Below are 22,359 nucleotides of genomic sequence, written 5' to 3' on the forward strand. Positions count from 1 at the left end.
AAACGTTACGTTTAGTTTATGTTTTTATTAAAATAAATTACTGCATTGGTCAGCATATTTAGTTTTTCATAACCATGGAAACAAGGCTTAATGGTGTTTTAAATATCTAATTTTACATACACATACATACAAGCAGCTATACTGCTTGTTGGTTGGGGCCTCCCCGATGGCGCAGTGGTAGCGTCGTTGCCTTGTTATCAAGGGGTCCGGGGTTCGATTCCCGGTGGAGGCACATAGTGGTTCGAAACCCACTTTAAACTGTAGGTCCAGTCCCGATTAGCATTACTGTACATAAAGTGGACTCAAAACACCAAATCAATCTATCAATCAATCAATACTGCTTGTTGGACGTACGACACCGGGACATAAGAGAACCAAAGTCAAATCGCAAATACACAGCTCGTCAAAAGAGATAGTTCAGTTCTTCCTGTTACATTCTGATATTTAATACTCTGTATCGGAAATAAGTAAAACCTGAAAGGAAAAAGAGTTGGCCGCATAGATGTCGTCGGAAACACAAGTAATTGGATGAAGAATATTTTTATTCAAGGGAGAACGACATAATGATGTGATTCTTTTAAACAGATATACACGGATGGAGAAGATTTTTTGGAGTTGTTAAATTTATTAGAAACTAATTTACCAGTTACATAAGCACAACAATATTATTATTTTATTACATTATTTATTGTCAGTACTGTTACAAGTGCTATTTTTTTATAAAGGTATAAGAACAGGAAATGTTTCTATGTGCTTGTGATCAATTCTAACTTTAGTTGAAAATGTGCATCACTCTCTGCAGTAAGGGTCGAATGTCTGCTTCCAACTCATATTGGAAATCTGAAAATTAAAATGTACTCTTATAAAATCGGAAATAAATGGTTTGACAAATCACATTGAATATGATATAAGCACGCTTACAAAAGTTAAGCACACGATAGTAAAATCAACAGAAATGGAAAAGTAAAGCTTAGATTTACATAAATTTGAACATGAAGGTAGCAAATGTGTTATGCATTAAAGAAAACGAGAATTGTGTACAAAGATGATAAAGAATATTTACTTTTCGTAACTTATATGATGACGTCACGTTTGGATCATTAACATAAAGATGTTTAAAGGCAAACAAACCAAACAAAATTTACGGTAATATGGTATGTGACCAAAACAAAACTTACATTAATATGATATGTGACCATCCCAGACTTTCACACACATTTTACAATGATTTTCCATTCTTTCAATTAGGTGATCAACCATCGCAGATGCGAGCAATGGCCATTCCTCCATTAGGGCAGTTTCCAACTCTCTGAGATTGGGTGGAGGAGGTAAACGTGCACAGACAGCACGGCCCGAGAACATCCTAAAGATTTTCAATGTGATTAAGGTCGGAGGAATACGCCGGTTACTACATACGAGAAATACCCTCACTTTCCAAGTACTCATCAACGATGTTTACTCAATGTCACTTTAAAGATGTGCAGCTCGGTGCCATATCCCATTGAAATTCGAGCCCACACCATGACGCTGCCACCTCTGAATGCGTGATGTTCGATGATGTTCTTGGCCTGATTGCTTGTGTCTCGTTCTCTCCAGACCCTTACGCGCTAATCGTCTGAGTGAGTGCAAATCTGGACTCGTCCGTGAACAGGACGTTGCACCAATCTGAGACAGTCCAATTGACATGTTCACGACACCACTTTAATCTTGCTCCACTGGCTTGGGCGGTTAGTGCAACACAAACACGTGGTACAATCCCTTCACGTGGAGCCTTCGACGAACAGTACTGGCAGATATTGTCTTACGAAGTGCCGCTGCAACCATGGATATAACGCCTTGGAGCTGGCACGTCGGTTCCGCTTTTCTACTATAGCAATATATTGATTATCAGAGGGGGTAGTAACCGTTGGACGACCGGGAACAGGACTCCGGGCAACTATTTGACTTGTTTGGAATTGTTTCCATAATCGAGAAATTACCGAATTATAAAAGAAAATTACATTGCGTGCTTAACTTTTAAGAGGCAGTGTATAATAAATTTAATATTTGAATTTAAACAGGGAGCACGATTCGTGTCACTGATAAGGATAGAAGTTCAAGTAGGTGGCTGATTAAAGATTTTGTTGTGGTTTGTGACGTCTGTCTTATGTTTTGTGGGTCGAATGGTGGTGGGTGAGTGTGTTTACACAAGAAAAAATAGGCACGTATCAGACAGAGGATGGTATGTATCACTGTGAGGGTAATTACTGTCCTTGAACAATTAGAAGTGTACAGTGGGTTGAGTTGCCATTCTGTCCATTCTGTCTTCTTTGCAGGTTGTACTAGATATTTCCTTTTAGTATTTTGATCTCAAAGTTTGCAAGGATTCATTGTTTTCTGTCGGTCTGTGTGTCTGTCGGCAGATAAATACGCAAACTGACTCGCACTATTCATATGTCATATTATAAAAATAAATTACAGAATTGCTTATTCGCGAATGTGAAGCCGATTTTCTCGTGACTGTGTGGAAAGAACGCCATTCGAACACATCGCAATTGGAATACAGATAGAAAAACTAAATATCGGTTGATTATTTCTGTTTAATTTAGAGATAATTAACCATAATTATCATGAGGTGGATGTTATCTATTTTTTTCTTCATTTATATAAGCATGTGGAGGGGGAGAATTCTTCTTTTGAGATTAAGGGTCAAGTACGATGATGCTGTGTGTTGAGTGTGAAAGTTACACATGTTGTAGCGAGGTGGGAGTTTTAAGATGAGGGAAAAGTTTGATGCCGCCTGTTGTAAATGTTGTTGAATGTGTTTGTGAATTACCGACCAGTTTTGTTTTCATTAGTGTGTATTTCAGAGGTACAATTTGATCTGTCGGAAGAGAACAGTAACCGGAGCAAGGTCTGCAATATGTGTTGAGTGGCTCTGTTAGTCCTTTGGAATACATAAGCATTCTGAAGGGCCATCAAAAGTTTGTGAAATGTTCAAAATAAAATTTAAAAGTGGCAAAAAGGATTTGAGGGTGGAAATTCTACAACTACCGTAAGGACATATTCCGAGATTCGGATACCTTCATAAGTCTAGTGTGGTACGGCTATTTTCTACTAACAATGTCGGTAAGTATGGTATCAAGATTCGAACATTGTAAGTTAAAGTTTTGTACGTACATTTCATTAAAATATACCACGATTAGACTTAACACTTTCTCGCACTAATAAAACGGGGTGCCCATACGGGCTACCCGTAGAGCGACTGATTCCACGTTGCGGGAGCACTTTTTAAATATATTGTTTCATAATTTATCTCAAATATCTAGATGGTCGATACTGTATCTTTAAGGTCACTGGAAGAAAGTCGTTGAACACTCCGGTTTCAACTCTGAAACGAACTCCTCATGGAAAAGAGAGTACAGACGGGTGTGTATATATACGGCAGCAGGAGGCTTCTCAGATCATTCGCTGATAAAATGACGGACAGGAAAGAGCTCAGCATTTTGGAAACAGGGATCATAGTAGGCTGCTCCATAGGGGACATGAGTATACATAGCATAGCTGATGCCCGACAGGTCCCTGAATCAACTGTAGCCTTTCTCATCAAGAAGTGGAAGGGAAAGTGACCCTGAAGAAATGCACCACGAAGTGGAAGACCCACGAAATTGGACGACCGGGACAGGAGAGTGCTGAAGAGGGAGATTCGGAAAAACAGGATCCGTCCGATGCATTTGATTGCAGAAGAGTTTCAAAGTGCGACCAATTGATTGTTTCGACCAAGACATTTCGCAAGGATGCCCATGCGCTCGATTATCATGATCGAGCCGCTGCCCACAAACCCTGATAACAAAAACAATAAACGGCAGAGACTACGCTGGTGTAAAGAGCGGAGAAACTGGACGGTGGAGCAATGGCGGAAGGTCCTATGGAGCGATGAATCACACTTTACATTGTTTCGATCAGATGGGAGAGTGTGGGTATGGATTACCCGGAGAACGTCTGTTACCCGAGTGTGTAGTGCCCATAGTGAAATATGGTGGTGGTGGCATCATGTTCTGGGGTTGTTTCAGCTGGCATGGCCTTGGTCCACTGGTACCTGTGTATGGCCACATGACGTCTGCGTCCTACCGAGATATTCTCGACAACTCCATGCTCCCCACGTTGTGGCGTTTTTATGGAAACGAAGAATGTGTGTTCCAGGTCGATAATGCGACTTGTCATGTTTCCAGGGCTACCATGGAGTGGTGTGCAGAAAATAATGTCACCCGACTGTATTTGCCTGCTCAGAGCCCTGACTTCAACCCTATCGAACATCTATGGGACGAACTGGAACACCGATTGAGGTCACGATCGCCTCGCCCTTCTACACTTACAGGGTTGTTGACTGTACTGCAGGAGGAATGGCGGAATATCCCACTCGGTGTACCACAGTACCACGACGAGTGACTGCTGTTATCGCTGCCAAAGGCGGACCACCCTCCTATTGATTGCAAGAAAACTGAAGGTATCCGCTGACATGTGGTATCCAATGACTTTCTTCCACATAGTGTATTTTACAGTTTTATATCGTATTTCATTACATTTGTTGCTGAAATCTTTTCACCAGGCCACGACTTTACATCAGCATTTGTGCTGGCGGAAGTCAAGTTTAAATAGATCAATTTAGGATCACATTTTTGCTTGTTGTGAATTAATTTCTGAATTTTTTGCAAGACGTTTTACAAATGTATGAGTGGTTAACGTCTGGAATGGTATTATTCCAGACCTACGTCTTGCAAGTTAATATCTGGCATGAAGATACTTTGCCAATTGGTGTCATTTCTTAGAGTGACTACTTTTTTAATAAAAATATGAATTATTGCAGAATCGTCATTTATAGCGGCACTGGGATGTTAAAGTCGTGCGAGATCATAGGTGACAGGGAGGTCCTGAGGAGTGAGAATTGGTTATGAGAGGACGATAGCGGGTTGATGGGAAAGGGATACCCTGGAGTGTATGCTGTAAATCTTTATATTGACCGGAATAAGGTGATTTGGATATATTCATATCTGGGACTCGTTATATAAGAACGATTTTATCTGGTTTTTATGTCCAAGTGGGGTGTACGGGGTGACCTTATACATAGTACACCCAAATGTCAACCTCACCTCCACGTTAGTACACCCTGGACTGAAAACTAACGAGGCTCTGGCGACTGGCCCCATGGCCAGTATAATTCTGTTTGTATTGTCCTGTTCTTTTGTCCTTATGTGTGCTGAGTTCCCCATTGCAGCCTCAGCTTTTAACGAAAGTCAGAACATTTTAATATTTTATGATTTTAATTCTGCAACGTTAGAGTTGTGATTTGTAACGATAAGGGGCTGGACCCCGTATAATGTGACGGGTGCAGAATAGCCTTAGTGCTGACGCACCCAAAATTTTAAATTCAAATTCAAATTTTATGTCCAAGTGCCTGTATAATGTATAATCCTTCATTCTGTTATGAGAGCTGTATCGATGGTTTTCCTTCTTGCAGATCTGTTCCCATGAGCCGCAGTGTTTGTTATTTTAAAAGTTGTTGCATTTTAAGGTTACAGTAACACTGGCTCATGGAATGGTTTGTTGTTCACAGTACACAAAGCGCGGAGCATTTCATGGTACCGAATCAAATAATCTCTGAAATTACCTCAGCCGAGCTTTTTGGCTCTATTAAATCTATGGTGATTTCCGTTCCCCCACTTTTAAATTGGTTATTGGGGGAAGAATAGATTAGGAGTTAAATAGAAGAGTACAAATGGGTGGAGGACTATACCAAAGCGTTCGAAGATAAATACGGAACAGAAATTTACCTATGAAATGCAATAAGGAAATATATAACACACACTATGTGCCAATAATTACGTACGGAATAGAGACTCGGACATTGACAGAGAGATAAGAAAGACGCAGGCAATGAAGATGAAAATTTTTAAGTAGTATGTTTGGGAAGACTAGAATGAATAGAATAAGGAAAGAGGAGATCCAACCGACAGGATGTATGGTGAAGCTTCAGGACAGGATAGATCAGGCACAGATGAGATGGTTTGGAAACATGAAGAGGATGGCTACAGTAAGACTACCAACGGGAATAAGGGGCAGACCAAGATTTCGATGGAAAGAGCCTTAGGAGAAGAGGACAAGAATAGAACACCGTAGAAACAGAGGACTGGTTGAAGACCAGGAGGAAATGCAGAGGCTTGACTTCAATGAGAACCCAGTCAGAGGCAGGTAACGGCGAAGGATAATGATCATTATGGGAAATCGAAATCTTACCTGATTCTTTGTCTCAATTTATCTTTCTAACTGCATTACATTGTGTAGCAAGCTTTGAATTCCTAATTTGAATTTTTGGTTCCGTGAGAGGAAAATTATCCACTTGATAGGAGAGCGCATTTACAGGATTCTTGGTTTGGCCAGTAGGTTTTAGGTTAGTACTGATCTGTTGTAGATTGCTAGTAGGTGCCGCCGCTGTGCGGGCAATCTGGGAACTTCAAGGGATACGACTCTGTAGGAGAATGTGCAACAGGAGAGTAAATTTTGGGAGTGAATTGAGTGCCAGCATATCAATTTTTGATCTGGAGAGAAGGAAGGGATGTTGGTTAAAGGTTACTCCGGAGACAGGATGAAGCAGTATTAGCCGGTGCTTGGACTGCTGATGCGGTCTGCAAAGGTTCCGGAAAATTGGGGAGTGGAGATTGAGAACACAAAGATTGTAGGTATTTTGCATGGGTAATGGAACGCCATTTTTCATTTTGTTCTTCTGCGAAGCGGGTTTGGATGAGTGGTATCCGTCATTCATAATTTTGCAAGTGTGCGATCAGGCCTTTGGCTTGGTGTGAATGTCTTGTTAGTCAGACATGCAATGCATTTGGAGCGCAGTCCGGAAATTATGTCTGAGAGGATGTGGGTGCCAGTGTCTCAGGGAAACTACAGTAGCACTAGTGATTTTTTTTTTTATATAATATGATCATGAACTGATTCAGTTGAAACATGTTTCCTCTCGAAAAGGATCTGCTCCGGTTGGATGGGCATGAGGTATTCTTTGAAGAGGGTGGAAATTTAATCTTTTATGTGCGCAAAAAAGAGCTCCCGGAAAATTGTACGGGACTTTATATCTTGGAAGAATTCCAAGTTCGGATAGGAACAGAGGTAGCATTTCTTTTTCTTTAAATGGTGATCAATTAAAACTTTAATTTACAGCTTAGTAAATAAGTGTTCCACCACGCTAGTCTTTTAGTTTTAGTAAATCATATAATGGATCCAAAGGAATAATAGAAGTGGATTTTATTGTTCAGCATGTTCAAATATATAGTCAGTTAGTAGGTTTGAACAAAGATGTACTGAAGAATGTAAAAATGCTCAGTACAGCCTTTTGCCATCGTTTGTACCATCACTGTTATTTTGATATTATTATGAAGCTATTATAAAAATGAGTAACTACACTAAAATATTTTTTTACAGTAATACTTAAAATAATTTAAAAATAAAGTTACTATTATCTGATTTTAAACTGTTAATATGTAAAATGGTCAAGGTGTTTATTGGGAGCGGAGAGTATTACAGACGGGGTGTCAAAAATTCCCCTCGTTCGGGTCAAAATTACATCTTGAAATCTCCCTCTACAGAGCGAGATTGAATCCTGTTTTTTTTTCTATCGATGTGGTTCAGTCCGCTGGTTACTGCAGAGGACTTGCTAATTCATTTGTATTCCGTTAGAGAGAAGCAGGCGGAAAAAAGACAAAATGTCCACTTCGGGCAAATATAAATATTTGCTTTCAACTTTTGTATGGAATCTGTAAGACAAGGAGAGAAGATAATTTACCTTTTAATATTTTAATGGTGTAGAAGATAAATTTCCAAGTTAAAGGAAAACCTAATTATTTGTATGTACCGGTTGAGACACAATAGAAAAAAGTAATTAAAAAGTTAAAATATACGAACAAGATGTAAATTACCTCCTAACATTCTACTTAATTCAGAATAATATTTCAGTTTTATGCAAAATATAATAGATTGTTAACTCACAAAATTTTAATATACGGGATTCAAGGTTACTTTGGCATGGAATTCTCTCTATATATACACACACTGTGTACATAGGTGTGAGTGTGTGTGTCTCTGTGTGTGTGTACACTGATGAGAGAGATGGAGCGAACACTGAAAATCATGTAAACAGACAAACAGAGTATGCAACGTTACAAAGTCGGACTCTGGGTTCGAATCCCGGCCTGGACATGGATGTTTAGGAATGTCCATTCATCAATTTCACCATATCATCACTCATCCCTATCTTCGCAAAATAGCCAAAGGTGGTACAAAAGTGAAGTAAAGAAAAGAAAAGCAAGCAATCAATCAGCCAAGAGAATGCCATTGGCTATAACCTGAAGCTTCATGATAAGGCGACTTCAGCGACATTGAACCTGCCGACAGCGAATGGTGTTTCGGCCAGACGAGTGTGGAGAGTAACGCATCATGGTGGAGATCGGTTTGTTTGTTAAGATTAACAATATCCCAATCTAGTGAAAATTTATCATACCTCCCAATAACAGAAAACACTCGAACAATTATCTACTAACGCTTTCTCAGACCACCCGCAGGACATTCAACATCTTACTCCCCTGATTTTCAGCAAGCACGCCCCGACTTAAAATTGAAATGCGGAATTAATTTTGGAAATTGCGTTTATTTTACCTCACTGAAATATTTTTTTCTATTTGCTCAAATGTTCAGTACACTCTATTAACTGACGGTAGGTCTTCGTGAATACGGTCAACCGTCCCTCATGAATGAATGGTTCTCTCCACACTGACCTATACAAATATCTAGATCAGATCTTGATTCTCACATCTGCTTATACTGCAACCTCTCAAACTCCAGCAGACACGCCAACACCCTCATCCGATCACCCTCTCCCGTGCCGCCTTTGATGCATACACACAATTCCTGAAACCCCAAAAAGGTTACGTAAAACTCCTGACCCTTCGACTAGCACTCCCAAAGAAACACAACCCCAGCATGGTAATGACGAATATTATTCCACAAGCTATATTCCCATTCCTGTTTAGCGGGGAAAGACTAGCGTGGTGGAACACTTATTTACTAAGCTGTAAATTAAAGTTTTAATTGATCACCATTTAAAGAAAAAGAAATGCTACCTCTGTTCCTATCCGAACTTGGAATTCTTCCAAGATATAAAGTCCCGTACAATTTTCCGGGAGCTCCTTTTTGCGCACATAAAAGATTAAATTTCCACCCTCTTCAAAGAATACCTCATGCCCATCCAACCGGAGCAGATCCTTTTCGAGAGGAAACATGTTCAACTGAATCAGTTCATGATCATATTATATAAAAAAAAATCACTAGTGCTACTGTACTTTTCCTGAGACACTGGCACCCACATCCTCTCAGACATAATTTCCGGACTGCGCTCCAAATGCATTGCATGTCTGACTAACAAGACATGCACACCAAACCAAAGGCCTGATCGCACACCTGCAAAATTATGAATGACGAAAACCACTCATCCAAACCCGCTTCACAGAAGAACAAAATGAAAAATGGCGTTCCATTACCCATGCAAAATACCTACAATCTTTGTATTCTCAATCTCCACTCCCCAATTTTCCGGAACCTTTGCAGACCGCATCAGCAGTCCAAGCACCGGCTAATACTGCTTCATCCTGTCTCCGGAGTAACTTTTAACCAACATCCCTTCCGTCTCTCCAGATCAAAAATTGATATGCTGGCACTCAATTCACTCCCAAAATTTCCTCTCCTGTTGCACATTCTCCTACAGAGTCGTATCCCTTGAAGTTCCCAGATTGCCCGCACAGCGGCGGCACCTACTAGCAATCTACAACAGATCAGTACTAACCTAAAACCTACTGGCCAAACCAAGAATCCTGTAAATGCGCTCTCCAATCAACTGGATAATTTTCCTCTCACGGAACCAAAAATTCAAATTAGGAATTCAAAGCTTGCTACACAATGTAATGCAGTTAGAAAGATAAATTGAGACAAAGAATCAGGTAAGATTTCGATTTCCCATAATGATCATTATCCTTCGCCGTTACCTGCCTCTGACTGGGTTCTCATTGAAGTCAAGCCTCTGCATTTCCTCCTGGTCTTCAACCAGTCCTCTGTTTCTACGGTGTTCTATTCTTGTCCTCTTCTCCTAAGGCTCTTTCCATCGAAATCTTGGTCTGCCCCTTATTCCCGTTGGTAGTCTTACTGTAGCCATCCTCTTCATGTTTCCAAACCATCTCATCTGTGCCTGATCTATCCTGTCCTGAAGCTTCACCATACATCCTGTCGGTTGGATCTCCTCTTTCCTTATTCTATTCATTCTAGTCTTCCCAAACATACTACTTAAAAATTTTCATCTTCATTGCCTGCGTCTTTCTTATCTCTCTGTCAATGTCCGAGTCTCTATTCCGTACGTAATTATTGGCACATAGTGTGTGTTATATATTTCCTTATTGCATTTCATAGGTAAATTTCTGTTCCGTATTTATCTTCGAACGCTTTGGTATAGTCCTCCACCCATTTGTACTCTTCTATTTAACTCCTAATCTATTCTTCCCCCAATAACCAATTTAAAAGTGGGGGAACGGAAATCACCATAGATTTAATAGAGCCAAAAAGCTCGGCTGAGGTAATTTCAGAGATTATTTGATTCGGTACCATGAAATGCTCCGCGCTTTGTGTACTGTGAACAACAAACCATTCCATGAGCCAGTGTTACTGTAACCTTAAAATGCAACAACTTTTAAAATAACAAACACTGCGGCTCATGGGAACAGATCTGCAAGAAGGAAAACCATCGATACAGCTCTCATAACAGAATGAAGGATTATACATTATACAGGCACTTGGACATAAAATTTGAATTTGAATTTAAAATTTTGGGTGCGTCAGCACTAAGGCTATTCTGCACCCGTCACATTATACGGGGTCCAGCCCCTTATCGTTACAAATCACAACTCTAACGTTGCAGAATTAAAATCATAAAATATTAAAATGTTCTGACTTTCGTTAAAAGCTGAGGCTGCAATGGGGAACTCAGCACACATAAGGACAAAAGAACAGGACAATACAAACAGAATTATACTGGCCATGGGGCCAGTCGCCAGAGCCTCGTTAGTTTTCAGTCCAGGGTGTACTAACGTGGAGGTGAGGTTGACATTTGGGTGTACTATGTATAAGGTCACCCCGTACACCCCACTTGGACATAAAAACCAGATAAAATCGTTCTTATATAACGAGTCCCAGATATGAATATATCCAAATCACCTTATTCCGGTCAATATAAAGATTTACAGCATACACTCCAGGGTATCCCTTTCCCATCAACCCGCTATCGTCCTCTCATAACCAATTCTCACTCCTCAGGACCTCCCTGTCACCTATGATCTCGCACGACTTTAACATCCCAGTGCCGCTATAAATGACGATTCTGCAATAATTCATATTTTTATTAAAAAAGTAGTCACTCTAAGAAATGACACCAATTGGCAAAGTATCTTCATGCCAGATATTAACTTGCAAGACGTAGGTCTGGAATAATACCATTCCAGACGTTAACCACTCATACATTTGTAAAACGTCTTGCAAAAAATTCAGAAATTAATTCACAACAAGCAAAAATGTGATCCTAAATTGATCTATTTAAACTTGACTTCCGCCAGCACAAATGCTGATGTAAAGTCGTGGCCTGGTGAAAAGATTTCAGCAACAAATGTAATGAAATACGATATAAAACTGTAAAATACACTATGTGGAAGAAAGTCATTGGATACCACATGTCAGCGGATACCTTCAGTTTTCTTGCAATCAATAGGAGGGTGGTCCGCCTTTGGCAGCGATAACAGCAGTCACTCGTCGTGGTACTGTGGTACACCGAGTGGGATATTCCGCCATTCCTCCTGCAGTACAGTCAACAACCCTGTAAGTGTAGAAGGGCGAGGCGATCGTGACCTCAATCGGTGTTCCAGTTCGTCCCATAGATGTTCGATAGGGTTGAAGTCAGGGCTCTGAGCAGGCAAATACAGTCGGGTGACATTATTTTCTGCACACCACTCCATGGTAGCCCTGGAAACATGACAAGTCGCATTATCAACCTGGAACACACATTCTTCGTTTCCATAAAAACGCCACAACGTGGGGAGCATGGAGTTGTCGAGAATATCTCGGTAGGACGCAGACGTCATGTGGCCATACACAGGTACCAGTGGACCCAGGCCATGCCAGCTGAAACAACCCCAGAACATGATGCCACCACCACCATATTTCACTATGGGCACTACACACTCGGGTAACAGACGTTCTCCGGGTAATCCATACCCACACTCTTCCATCTGATCGAAACAATGTAAAGTGTGATTCATCGCTCCATAGGACCTTCCGCCATTGCTCCACCGTCCAGTTTCTCCGCTCTTTACACCAGCGTAGTCTCTGCCGTTTATTGTTTTTGTTATCAGGGTTTGTGGGCAGCGGCTCGATCATGATAATCGAGCGCATGGGCATCCTTGCGAAATGTCTTGGTCGAAACAATCAATTGGTCGCACTTTGAAACTCTTCTGCAATCAAATGCATCGGACGGGTCCTGTTTTTCCGAATCTCCCTCTTCAGCACTCTCCTGTCCCGGTCGTCCAATTTTGTGGGTCTTCCACTTCGTGGTGCATTTCTTCAGGGTCACTTTCCCTTCCACTTCTTGACGAGAAAGGCTACATTTGATTCAGGGACCTGTCGGGCATCAGCTATGCTATGTATACTCATGTCCGCTATGGAGCAGCCTACTATGATCCCTCTTTCCAACATGGTGAGCTCTTTCCTGTCCGTCATTTTATCAGCGAATGATCTGAGAAGCCTCCTGCTGCCGTATATATACACCCGTCTGTACTCTCTTTTCCATGAGGAGTTCGTTTCAGAGTTGAAACCGGAGTGTTCAACGACTTTCTTCCAGTGACCTTAAAGATACAGTATCGACCATCTAGATATTTGAGATAAATTATGAAACAATATATTTAAAAAATGCTCCCGCAACGTGGAATCAGTCGCTCTACGGGTAGCCCGTATGGGCACCCCGTTTTATTAGTGCGAGAAAGTGTTAAGTCTAATCGTGGTATATTTTAATGAAATGTACGTACAAAACTTTAACTTACAATGTTCGAATCTTGATACCATACTTACCGACATTGTTAGTAGAAAATAGCCATACCACACTAGACTTAAGAAGGTATCCGAATCTCGGAATATGTCCTTACGGTAGTTGTAGAATTTCCATCCTTAAATCCTTTTTGCCACTTTTAAATTTTATTTTGAACATTTCACAAAGCATTCGTTTGTATTATTACATATTTGAAATTTCGCCGCGAAAATTGAAATTCAAAACACATGAATACCAGTAAAACTCAAAAAATTCACACATGCTAATTAACTAACTCTCTAGCCTTTTTGAACCTGAAGGTTCACGGCTGCAGCAACACAAACCTTTCATCTGCCCCTATCTTGAGCAAGATCTATATACTCTTTTCCATCCCTACCGATTTCCTTTAGGTTCATCTCAACCTTGTCCCTCCATCTTCGTCTTGGCCTTCCTACAGGTCTCTTACCATCAGGTTTCCCAACAAGAATCCTGTAAACTCCTCTTTCCTCTCCCATTCGTGCCACATGGCCTGCCCACCTAAGTCTTCTTGATTTAATCATTCTAATAATATCTGGACATGAATACAAATTATGTATTTCTAAATTATGTAACCCTCTCCACTCACCTGTCTCCTCATCCCTTTTTAGGTTCAAATATTTTCCTAAGGATCTTATTTTTAAATATTCTCAATTTATGTTCCTCTTTCAATGAAAGGGACCACGTTTCTCATCCATATAATATTACAGGCAAAATTACTGTTTTGTATATTTTAACTTTTAGATTCTTAGATATTAAACGACAAGACAAAAGTTTGTGAAGAGAAAAGTAACATTCATTTTCTGAATTAAGCCTTCTTTTTAATTCTTCTTTAATATCATTTTCATTTGTTAGTATTAATCCAAGGTACTTGAATTTGGAGACTCGATCAAACGAGTTGTTATCAATAATTACATTTTCATTATTAGATAACACTTGGTTTCGGCCTGTTAGCATATATTTAGTTTCCTCTTTACTAACTTCCAAACCTATCTCTTTAGCTGCATTGAAAAATATTTTAGTATTATTCTTAATTGTATTTAGGTACATCATCCCTCAGTAAGTTTACATCATCTGCATATACTAACAACTGAGTCACACCGTTTAATTTTAGTCCTTCGTCAGTTTCTTTTACCTTCCTAACAGCGTATTCTGAGACAAAATTAAAGAGCAATGGAGATAATGCATCTCCTTGTTTTAACCCTTCATAAATTGTAATTTTGTCAGGCATATTAATATCCACACGGATTTTCCTTTCTGTTTCACTGGTGCATACTTTCATCAAATAAACAAGCTTCTTAGGTATTCCAAACTCGACTAATATATTAGTATATAATTTATATCTTTTGATTGAATCATATGTTTTTTTTAAAATCAATGAATAGGTGATAGATATTCTGATTATACACATACTAATGTATGAAACAATTTCAAGAATTTCATATCTCCCTGATGAGCACATCTATATAATAGAACAAACACATTATCCCATTTCTAAGAGACTCTTTGGAAATTGTGAGTTATTCCCTCAGAGGAGATGAAAATTTGAAGTGGATCTTGGTTTATAGCTTTCAACGTTTTCATGCTAGCTTCATTTTCTCTTGCTCTTGTGTCACGATCTGAATGAAACTTAATAAGTTAAAGTGATCATTTCAGAACATTCTATTTGGTTTGAATACCAGTCTGTTACATAGTTTTTTGCATTTCTATTTCGTTATCATAATGGATATCCCACGCCTTTTGTAAAATATATTTTGTGCAATGAAAATGCTGTGTTTAAACTTTGCAAATATTAAAGTCAAACAATAAAGTATATACTTAACGTAGGAAACTAGTCATGCATATCATCAACTAATGTGTTTTCCATGTAAGGAAATGATATAAACATACGGTGAATTAACACGTCAAATCTCTTCGCATGCAACGAGAGGGAGTGTTGTCGACGAATTCACCTGCTCACGTGTGTTTTCCTTATGGAGAACAGACAATACGAATTCATGAAGTTTCCTCCATGTGGTTGTTCTTGATGGAATATTGACTCTAACCAAAATGCTCAGATGTCCTGATAAGGAGTAAAGGCGAAATGGGAAAGAGCGAAACGGTAATCGAACCTTGACACACTTATAACTAAGAAATAATAAAGATTTAACATGTTTCCTCCCATTCTTAAAAGAGAGAAAATCTTCATTGTTATACCTTAACATTAATAGACTATATACTTCACATTGCAACATGATGGATTCAAATGTATCTTCTTACCTAAAAACATTCGGTTGAGCAAATCAGTCCCCTGCAACATTCTTTGGTATCTTCACACTGTAATTGTACGGAAACATGTATTTTTAGTTTCGGTTTCCTAAAATGTTAATCACTGCTAATTATCTAATTGAATTCTGTAATCTTATATGCTATATAATTATTAAGTTTCTTGGTTATTAAATCTATGTAAAGTTAATAAAACGAATTAAGTTTGAATCTTAAAATTTCTAACTTGTTTTTCTCACGAGCCGGAAATAAAATGCTATGTAATCAAGAACGCCAGCAGTCCCCGGGTGACGAGATGTCACCGGAGGAGTCTTGATCGAGGGAGCGAAGCGCGAAGTGTGTTGCGAGTGACAGTGTTAAGTTGGTCCATTTAAAAGGTTTGGGCGAACCCACTGAGGACATCTTCGATGGACCGATGGAGCGCCACGTCGTGACTCAGCCTAGGAACCGCGAAGGAAATCAGGTACAGTGGTGACACTTTGGGTTTTATCATTGTCAGTGTTTAGATATCTTGCTGGCTCGTGCATGACCCCCCCCCCCTCACTTGTGCGATTCTATTAAATATTGGTAAAGAGCAATGAGCGTAATTTATTCCATTCTTCATACACACATCCTCTTGCAGCCAATCAGTTTAATGTGGCGAACGGCCTAAACGTATCATTTTCTTTATTTATTAATTTTAAGTTTGTGAACAAACTACATTTCATCTTACTGTGTGTGTGTGTGTATTTGTTTGTTCCGGCATAACACTCGAACGCCTGCAGCAATTTCAACCGAAGTTGGTACACATATCACTTGCAATCTGGAGACAAATACTGTGGGGGTAAGACACACCTGGCACTCCTAGGGGCTGGGGTGATAAGGGATGTAATGTAAAAATAATCGAAAACGACCAATATTAGTGTGAAGTCTATAGTTCCGTGCTCGCTAACATGAATAGTGACACTTCCAATGCCATTCAACCCCAGGACACCCCTGGCACCCTTAGGAAAGGTGGTGGGAAGGGGGTGACATGAAAAAATAATCTAAATCGACCAATATTAGTGACGAATCCTGGGCCTCCCCGATGGAGCAGTGACAGCGTTGTTGCCTTGTAATCAAGGGGTCCTGGGTTCGATACCAAGTGGAGGCACAAGTGGTTCGGATCCCACTTTAAACTGTAGGTCCATTCCCGATTAGCCTTACTGTTCATAACGTGGACTTAAAACAAGAAATCAACAATCTAGTGTTGAATCCATAGTTTTCGGGGTCGCTAAGATGAATAGTGACACTCCCAATGCCGTTCAACTCTAATACACCTCTGGCACACCTAGGGGTGGTAGTGGGAAGAGCGTGACATGTAAAACGACCGATATTATTATGGAAACCATTATTTTCTGAGTCGCTAAGATTAATAGTGACACTCCCAATGCCGTTCAACTCCAAGACACCCCTGGCACCCCTAGGATAGAGGTTAGGAAGGGGTGACATGTAAACGAATAATGTTAATGTGTAATCCATAGTTTTCGGAGTCACTAAGATGAATAGTGACACTCCCAATGCCGTTCAACTGAAAGTTCATTTTACACTATAGTTAGAATTCATTATATTCCTGTCTAATTGAAAAATGGCATAAATAAATACCCGGCAACGCCGGCAATCAGCTAGTTGATAAATAATAATGATGGTTTGCATACAAGGCTATTAAATATTAATATATAAATTGCAATAATATAGTGGTAATGTTTCTGCCTCTTAACCAGGGGATTCTGAATAAAAAATATAGCTACAGTCCCGATTAGCTGTACAGAAGTGAACTTAAAACACAGATTCATACACAGCAAATAAAACATCAATGCATAAATATATATGGCTGTGAAAATTACAGCTTATTTCGATAATATATGTACAAGATTAGCATATAATTAAAACTTTAAAAAACAGAAAAAGTGTTTTTGTGACCACCCATTTTTTCTACGTGGTTTCCAAAAGAGAAATAAAATAAGAAGAGAGGATTGTGGGTTGCCATGGGTAGAATGTATATCCGCTACCACAGGCCATGTTGTTACTGGAATTGAACTGGTTTTTCAGGAACAATATTTGATGTTTCAATGGGCCAATAATAAGCAAATACCAAAAGTAGTAATCATGGCAATGGAAAAAACAAATTCATTCTGTTGCTGTGAGTACTATTTTTGGTTACCTGCTGGGTGAAATGGATGTTTCAGTTAAACAACTTCCTAATCTGGAGGGGGCAATTTGTGTGTGTATGTATACATGTATATGATGTATATATATATATATATATATATATATATATACAGGGTGATTCTAAAGGTATGGTACAAACTAAAACCACAGATACCTCCCATGAAATAGAGACGACAGTGCCCCTTCCACTTTGCCGAGAGATGCCTCTGTGAGGAGCTAGACAACGCCGAAAACGTGTGAAAATGAACGTCACACCTCTGTACAGCCAGTACCGGTGAAGATAGAAAGGTGTAACGAAAGAAGTTAAAAGGAACACCAAAGTCGCCCCTCCGAAAAACACCAGGCGGCAGCTGCGGAACGCATGCGCATGGGGTTCCAAAAAGGAAATAGGAGTGTCCCGCAAGACAAGTGAATCGAAAGGGTAGCGATCGACAACGGTAGGGACAAAAGAAGAAATGTAGCATGAAGGAACAATTGCACAGCGGGAAACAAACACCATGACTGAAGCAGTGCAGTGGAGAAAAGTAGTGCGGGGTTGCAGAATCACGAAGGGACGAAGAAACACGCCGAGAATGCAAGCAAAGTGGTCAGTGACACTCAACGGGCAACAGACGCGTACATGGTTCGGGGCAGAAATGGCGGCGCTGGCGGTGCAGTGCATGCGGAGTCCCCAAACACAGCAACAAAAGCGAAAAAGGATCGGACGGGGAATGGTACCTGCCAAGGAGACAACAAATGCGGAACGAGGGATTATCAGCTCAACATACAAAATAGTCACAAAAGGTGCTTCCCGTGGTCAGTGCTGGCAGCGTACTGCATATGCTGGCACATACTACATAATGAAGGTGTACGCACCGGTGTGGTTTGGGATCAAGAAGGAACCATCGATAACTGACGGAGCCCGACACCTCTAGAATTTGATCTACTTGTCCCGATTTCTCCCGCACCACTTGAGAGATCTGATTCATAGAGTCATTCAACAAAACGCATTCTTCGCCCATCCTGAAAATGTCCTGCTGGCTTTAATAACCGACCAAAACCCAGAATAAGAAGTCTTGGTTGGCAAAGAATTAAGAAAGCAAGAGGATTGAAAAAAGGCAAAAGAATTCGCACTTTTGTTTTACCAACCATCAATTTTAATGCAGACCAATACTATGACATGGTTGATTGGGCTTCGTGCTCCCTCCACGAGCCTCCGTTGACCAATAATATTACAAATGAAGAAGCAGATGATTACATTAAAAACAAAAAATAGCGGAAATTCAAGACTTCCCCTGCCACACACAAGGAGTGGAGCGACTTGTGAAAATTATCACAGAGGCTGCTTCTTCCGTTTTCGGCGCCAGCGCACGTGATGGCTACATCAAAGCAAAATTGGAATCTGGAGAACATATGCCGACATTTCGAACAAAATGTGACTATAAAGTTCAAGGAGAAATCTAGAAGAAAATCTTGGCCTGCCCCTTAGTAAAATTATGTTTGCCAACATGGGTGGAGCTCGCAGTCCAGCCACCTCCTCGTGGTGAGCTCTGGGTTATTTTCAAAGCATAATAAGCTATGAAAATAAGCGAAGCGCTGGACAGTAATTGAAGAACTGTTAGCAATTAGAAAGTCAAAATATTATATTTAGTCTTTTATATCGGAAAACTTTCGAATAAAACACAGTCGAAACCAATTGGAAACCATCAATAGAAAAATGGAGTTTTTAGCCTCAAATTGACAATTTTTGAGCAAAAGCATACGTAAACAGCATAGAAAACCACCCCTAAGGCACGAATGTAACATATTTGCCATAAACAAAACAATAAATGACCATAATGCAGAAAATAAGACATGAAATAGCCTAATAATGACATTTTTCTGAAATTGTTGTGCGTGTTGCATAACCAAATCACTATCAAAACTTCAAGGTCAATGCGCGCCACCTAAACGACCTCCAAAAAATCTGAAAAAATCAGACGTGTTTTTGGTCACAAATTGCCACTTTTCCGCACTAGCCACCTTAATATATGTTCCACATATATTACGACGTTCTTCGCAAACGTACGGTCACAAAATCACACTGCTCTACAATGACACGGACAGTTTGGTTTACAACGTTTGCACGCGCGACATATACGAGGACATCAAGACAATCCCATCCATGGTCGAGCTCTTCGACAAGTCGAACGATCTCAGACAAACAGGTAAGGCATCCCGGCTCGCATTAAAAAGATACCCGGCAAATTCAAGCACGAATATAACGGCGACATAGTTCTCGAGTTTACTGGGTGTGGAAATTGCACAAGATCTTGATGTTGGTGCGATTGTTGACCACCACCTGCATCATCTTCGATGTGTTGATGACGAACATGGGTCTGAGAGATTTTAATTCGCTGGGGGCATAGTACACGTCCACGTTGCCGGTGGTCACCTTCCTTACGCAGTGTACGCTTCGTACAGTTTGAGGTAGTCGTGGTGGGTGATGTCGAGGTTGTAGTTCTCTTTCGGGATAACTTCGTTGCGACCGTTCTTGAGGTACGCGTTCTTGATTTTCCAGATGTCGAATTTGCTGGAATCTTTTTGCTGGTTGTTATCACGTCCAGTCTGAAACAGCACCAAGTAGTCTAATTGGGTTGTTTCAACGCAATACTTAGTAGGTATCCTCTTTTTTTACCAATTGAATATCACTTTTTGACATATTTTGACAATTTTTTGTCGATGTTTTAGCGTTTAGCGATGTTTTAGTACAAATTTTCACTATACTCATTTTTTTTCCACTCATACTTGGTAGGTATATTATGATCTTACGTGATACAACTTAACGTATCCTTTTTTTACGATTATTTAATTTTTTTTACGATCCTAAGTGATATAACTTAACCTATCATTTTTTTTATTTATGCACTGTTTGAACGTCATCATTTGAGGATCATATTTTGTAGGTATTTTTTTTTATCAATCGAATATAAGTTTTTGACATATTTTGACAATTTTTTGTCGATGTTATAGCGTTTAGCGATGTTTTAGTACAAATTTTCACTGCACTCATTTTTTCCATTTATACTTGGTAGGTATATCACGATCTTACGTGATACAACTTAACCTATCCTTTTTTTTTACGATTTTTTAATTTTCTTTACGATCCTAAGTGATATAACTTAACCTATCATTTTTTTATTTACGCACCGAACTAACCTACAAGGGACTCTGTTTGTTTTAATATTTCAGTATTATAAGGTTTTCACAAATTTTATATAACCTAAAATGTGTTGGATGTTGATTTTTAGTATGTGGCAATTTTTTATGAATTTTAAAACTGCTCTGTGACCCTCTCGTTCTTCACGTCGTAGGCGAAGGACTTCTCCGCAATCAGGATGACACTGCATAGGGTATCCTCGGGCAAGGCGTCGTGGAACTCGCAGACGACCTTGATGTTGGTTCGATCGTTGACCACAACCTTCTTCCTCTTAGATGTGTTGATGACGGTCATGGGTCTCCGGGCTTTGAATTCGCTGGGCGTGTAGTACATGTCCACGCTTCCCTCGGTCACGCGTTTGTAAGCCGTGTAAGCTTCGTAAAGTTTGAGGTAATCGTCTTTGGTCACGTCGAGGTTGTAATTCTCGCGCGGGAACACTTCGTTGCGTCCATTCTTCAGATAAACGTTCTTGATCTTGCAGTCGTCGAACTTGCTGGAATCTTTCTCCTGATTGTTATCGCGCCCGGTCTGAAAAAGCACTACGACGAAATCTGGCATGTCGAACTGTATGTTGTTGAACTGCGTCGTCACGTCGAATTCCATGTGACTTCCCGACGCCATCTTCTGCACGCACTGGTAACCGTGAAAGTGAATCAACACCTGCGGACTTTTCAAGATCTCCGCTTTGTACTTGAGGGCGTAGTTCGTTTCGTATTCCACCACCGGCATTCTCAATTCCATGCTCCGGATGACGCATTTCGCCGCTTCGGGTAAAGTGTTGGCTATCGGCGTGGTGCCGTCCGGACCCAAAGTAGCGTATCGCATCAGTGCGTCGTTGTCGTTGGCCGCTCTTCGAAACGTGACCCTCAGTCCTCCCTTCCACATGATCTCCTTGTAGTCCGAGAAGAAACCAGGCAGCAGACGCATGGGAAAGAGCACCGTGTGACTTGTCGTCGATATTTTGGTTCCTGCTTCGAATCCCCCGGCCTGGTAGTACGCTGCGTCCGTTTTGGATAATTTCAACGTTCCCACTGCCGTCGACGTGATGCCTGGATAATCTATTCTGTCGATGACGGTGTTGTGTTTCCTCACCTCCACCTGCGAGAACAGGTGAGGCACGAAGTTGTCCACGAGTATCAAGGTTGCTGCTGCGGGAAACGCGTCTCCGCTTTCCTTCTTCACCACGTCGAATTGAAGGTAGAGGTCCGCTCTGTGAGGATGAATGAACCCATCGCCTACGTCCACATCGTATTCGATCTCCCTGTTCGCCTCGTTGAGATTGGCGAACGTACAACGCTTGGGAGGGAAAGATTGCAATTCGTAACTTTCGATTTTTTTTCGAATTTTGAGAAAGGTATGTGTCTTTGGGTAATTGAGCTTGCAAAGTGGAAAGATTGTATTGTCCTGGCGTGACGACGATGTGTTCGCTTCCTACGCTAATTTTGTTGTTGTGCTGCGTAACGTTGGGTATGAGGTACATGCTGTAGAATGCACGCAGAGCCACGGATTTAGGATAGACGATGTCGTCGTGCAGCGTGAGTTT

The 22,359-nt window shown here is 40.4% G+C and overlaps 1 long non-coding RNA gene across 1 annotated transcript in view; it reads right to left on the reverse strand.

The window, feature by feature from the left end:
* Window positions 1–681: 681 nt before the first annotated feature.
* LOC145981054 (uncharacterized) overlaps window positions 682–22,359 on the reverse strand; it is a 65,741-nt gene continuing 44,063 nt past the window's right edge. Inside the window, exons 2-3 of the long non-coding RNA XR_014440922.1 lie at window positions 15,443–15,499; window positions 682–840 (exon numbers count right to left, since the gene is read on the reverse strand). This is a non-coding gene — a long non-coding RNA (uncharacterized LOC145981054). The remainder of the gene's footprint in view (window positions 841–15,442; window positions 15,500–22,359) is intronic.

The sequence above is a fragment of the Lepisma saccharinum genome, chromosome 28, assembly GCF_977018435.1.
Source record: "Lepisma saccharinum chromosome 28, izLepSacc3.1, whole genome shotgun sequence".
NCBI classification, from domain to species: domain Eukaryota; kingdom Metazoa; phylum Arthropoda; class Insecta; order Zygentoma; family Lepismatidae; genus Lepisma; species Lepisma saccharinum.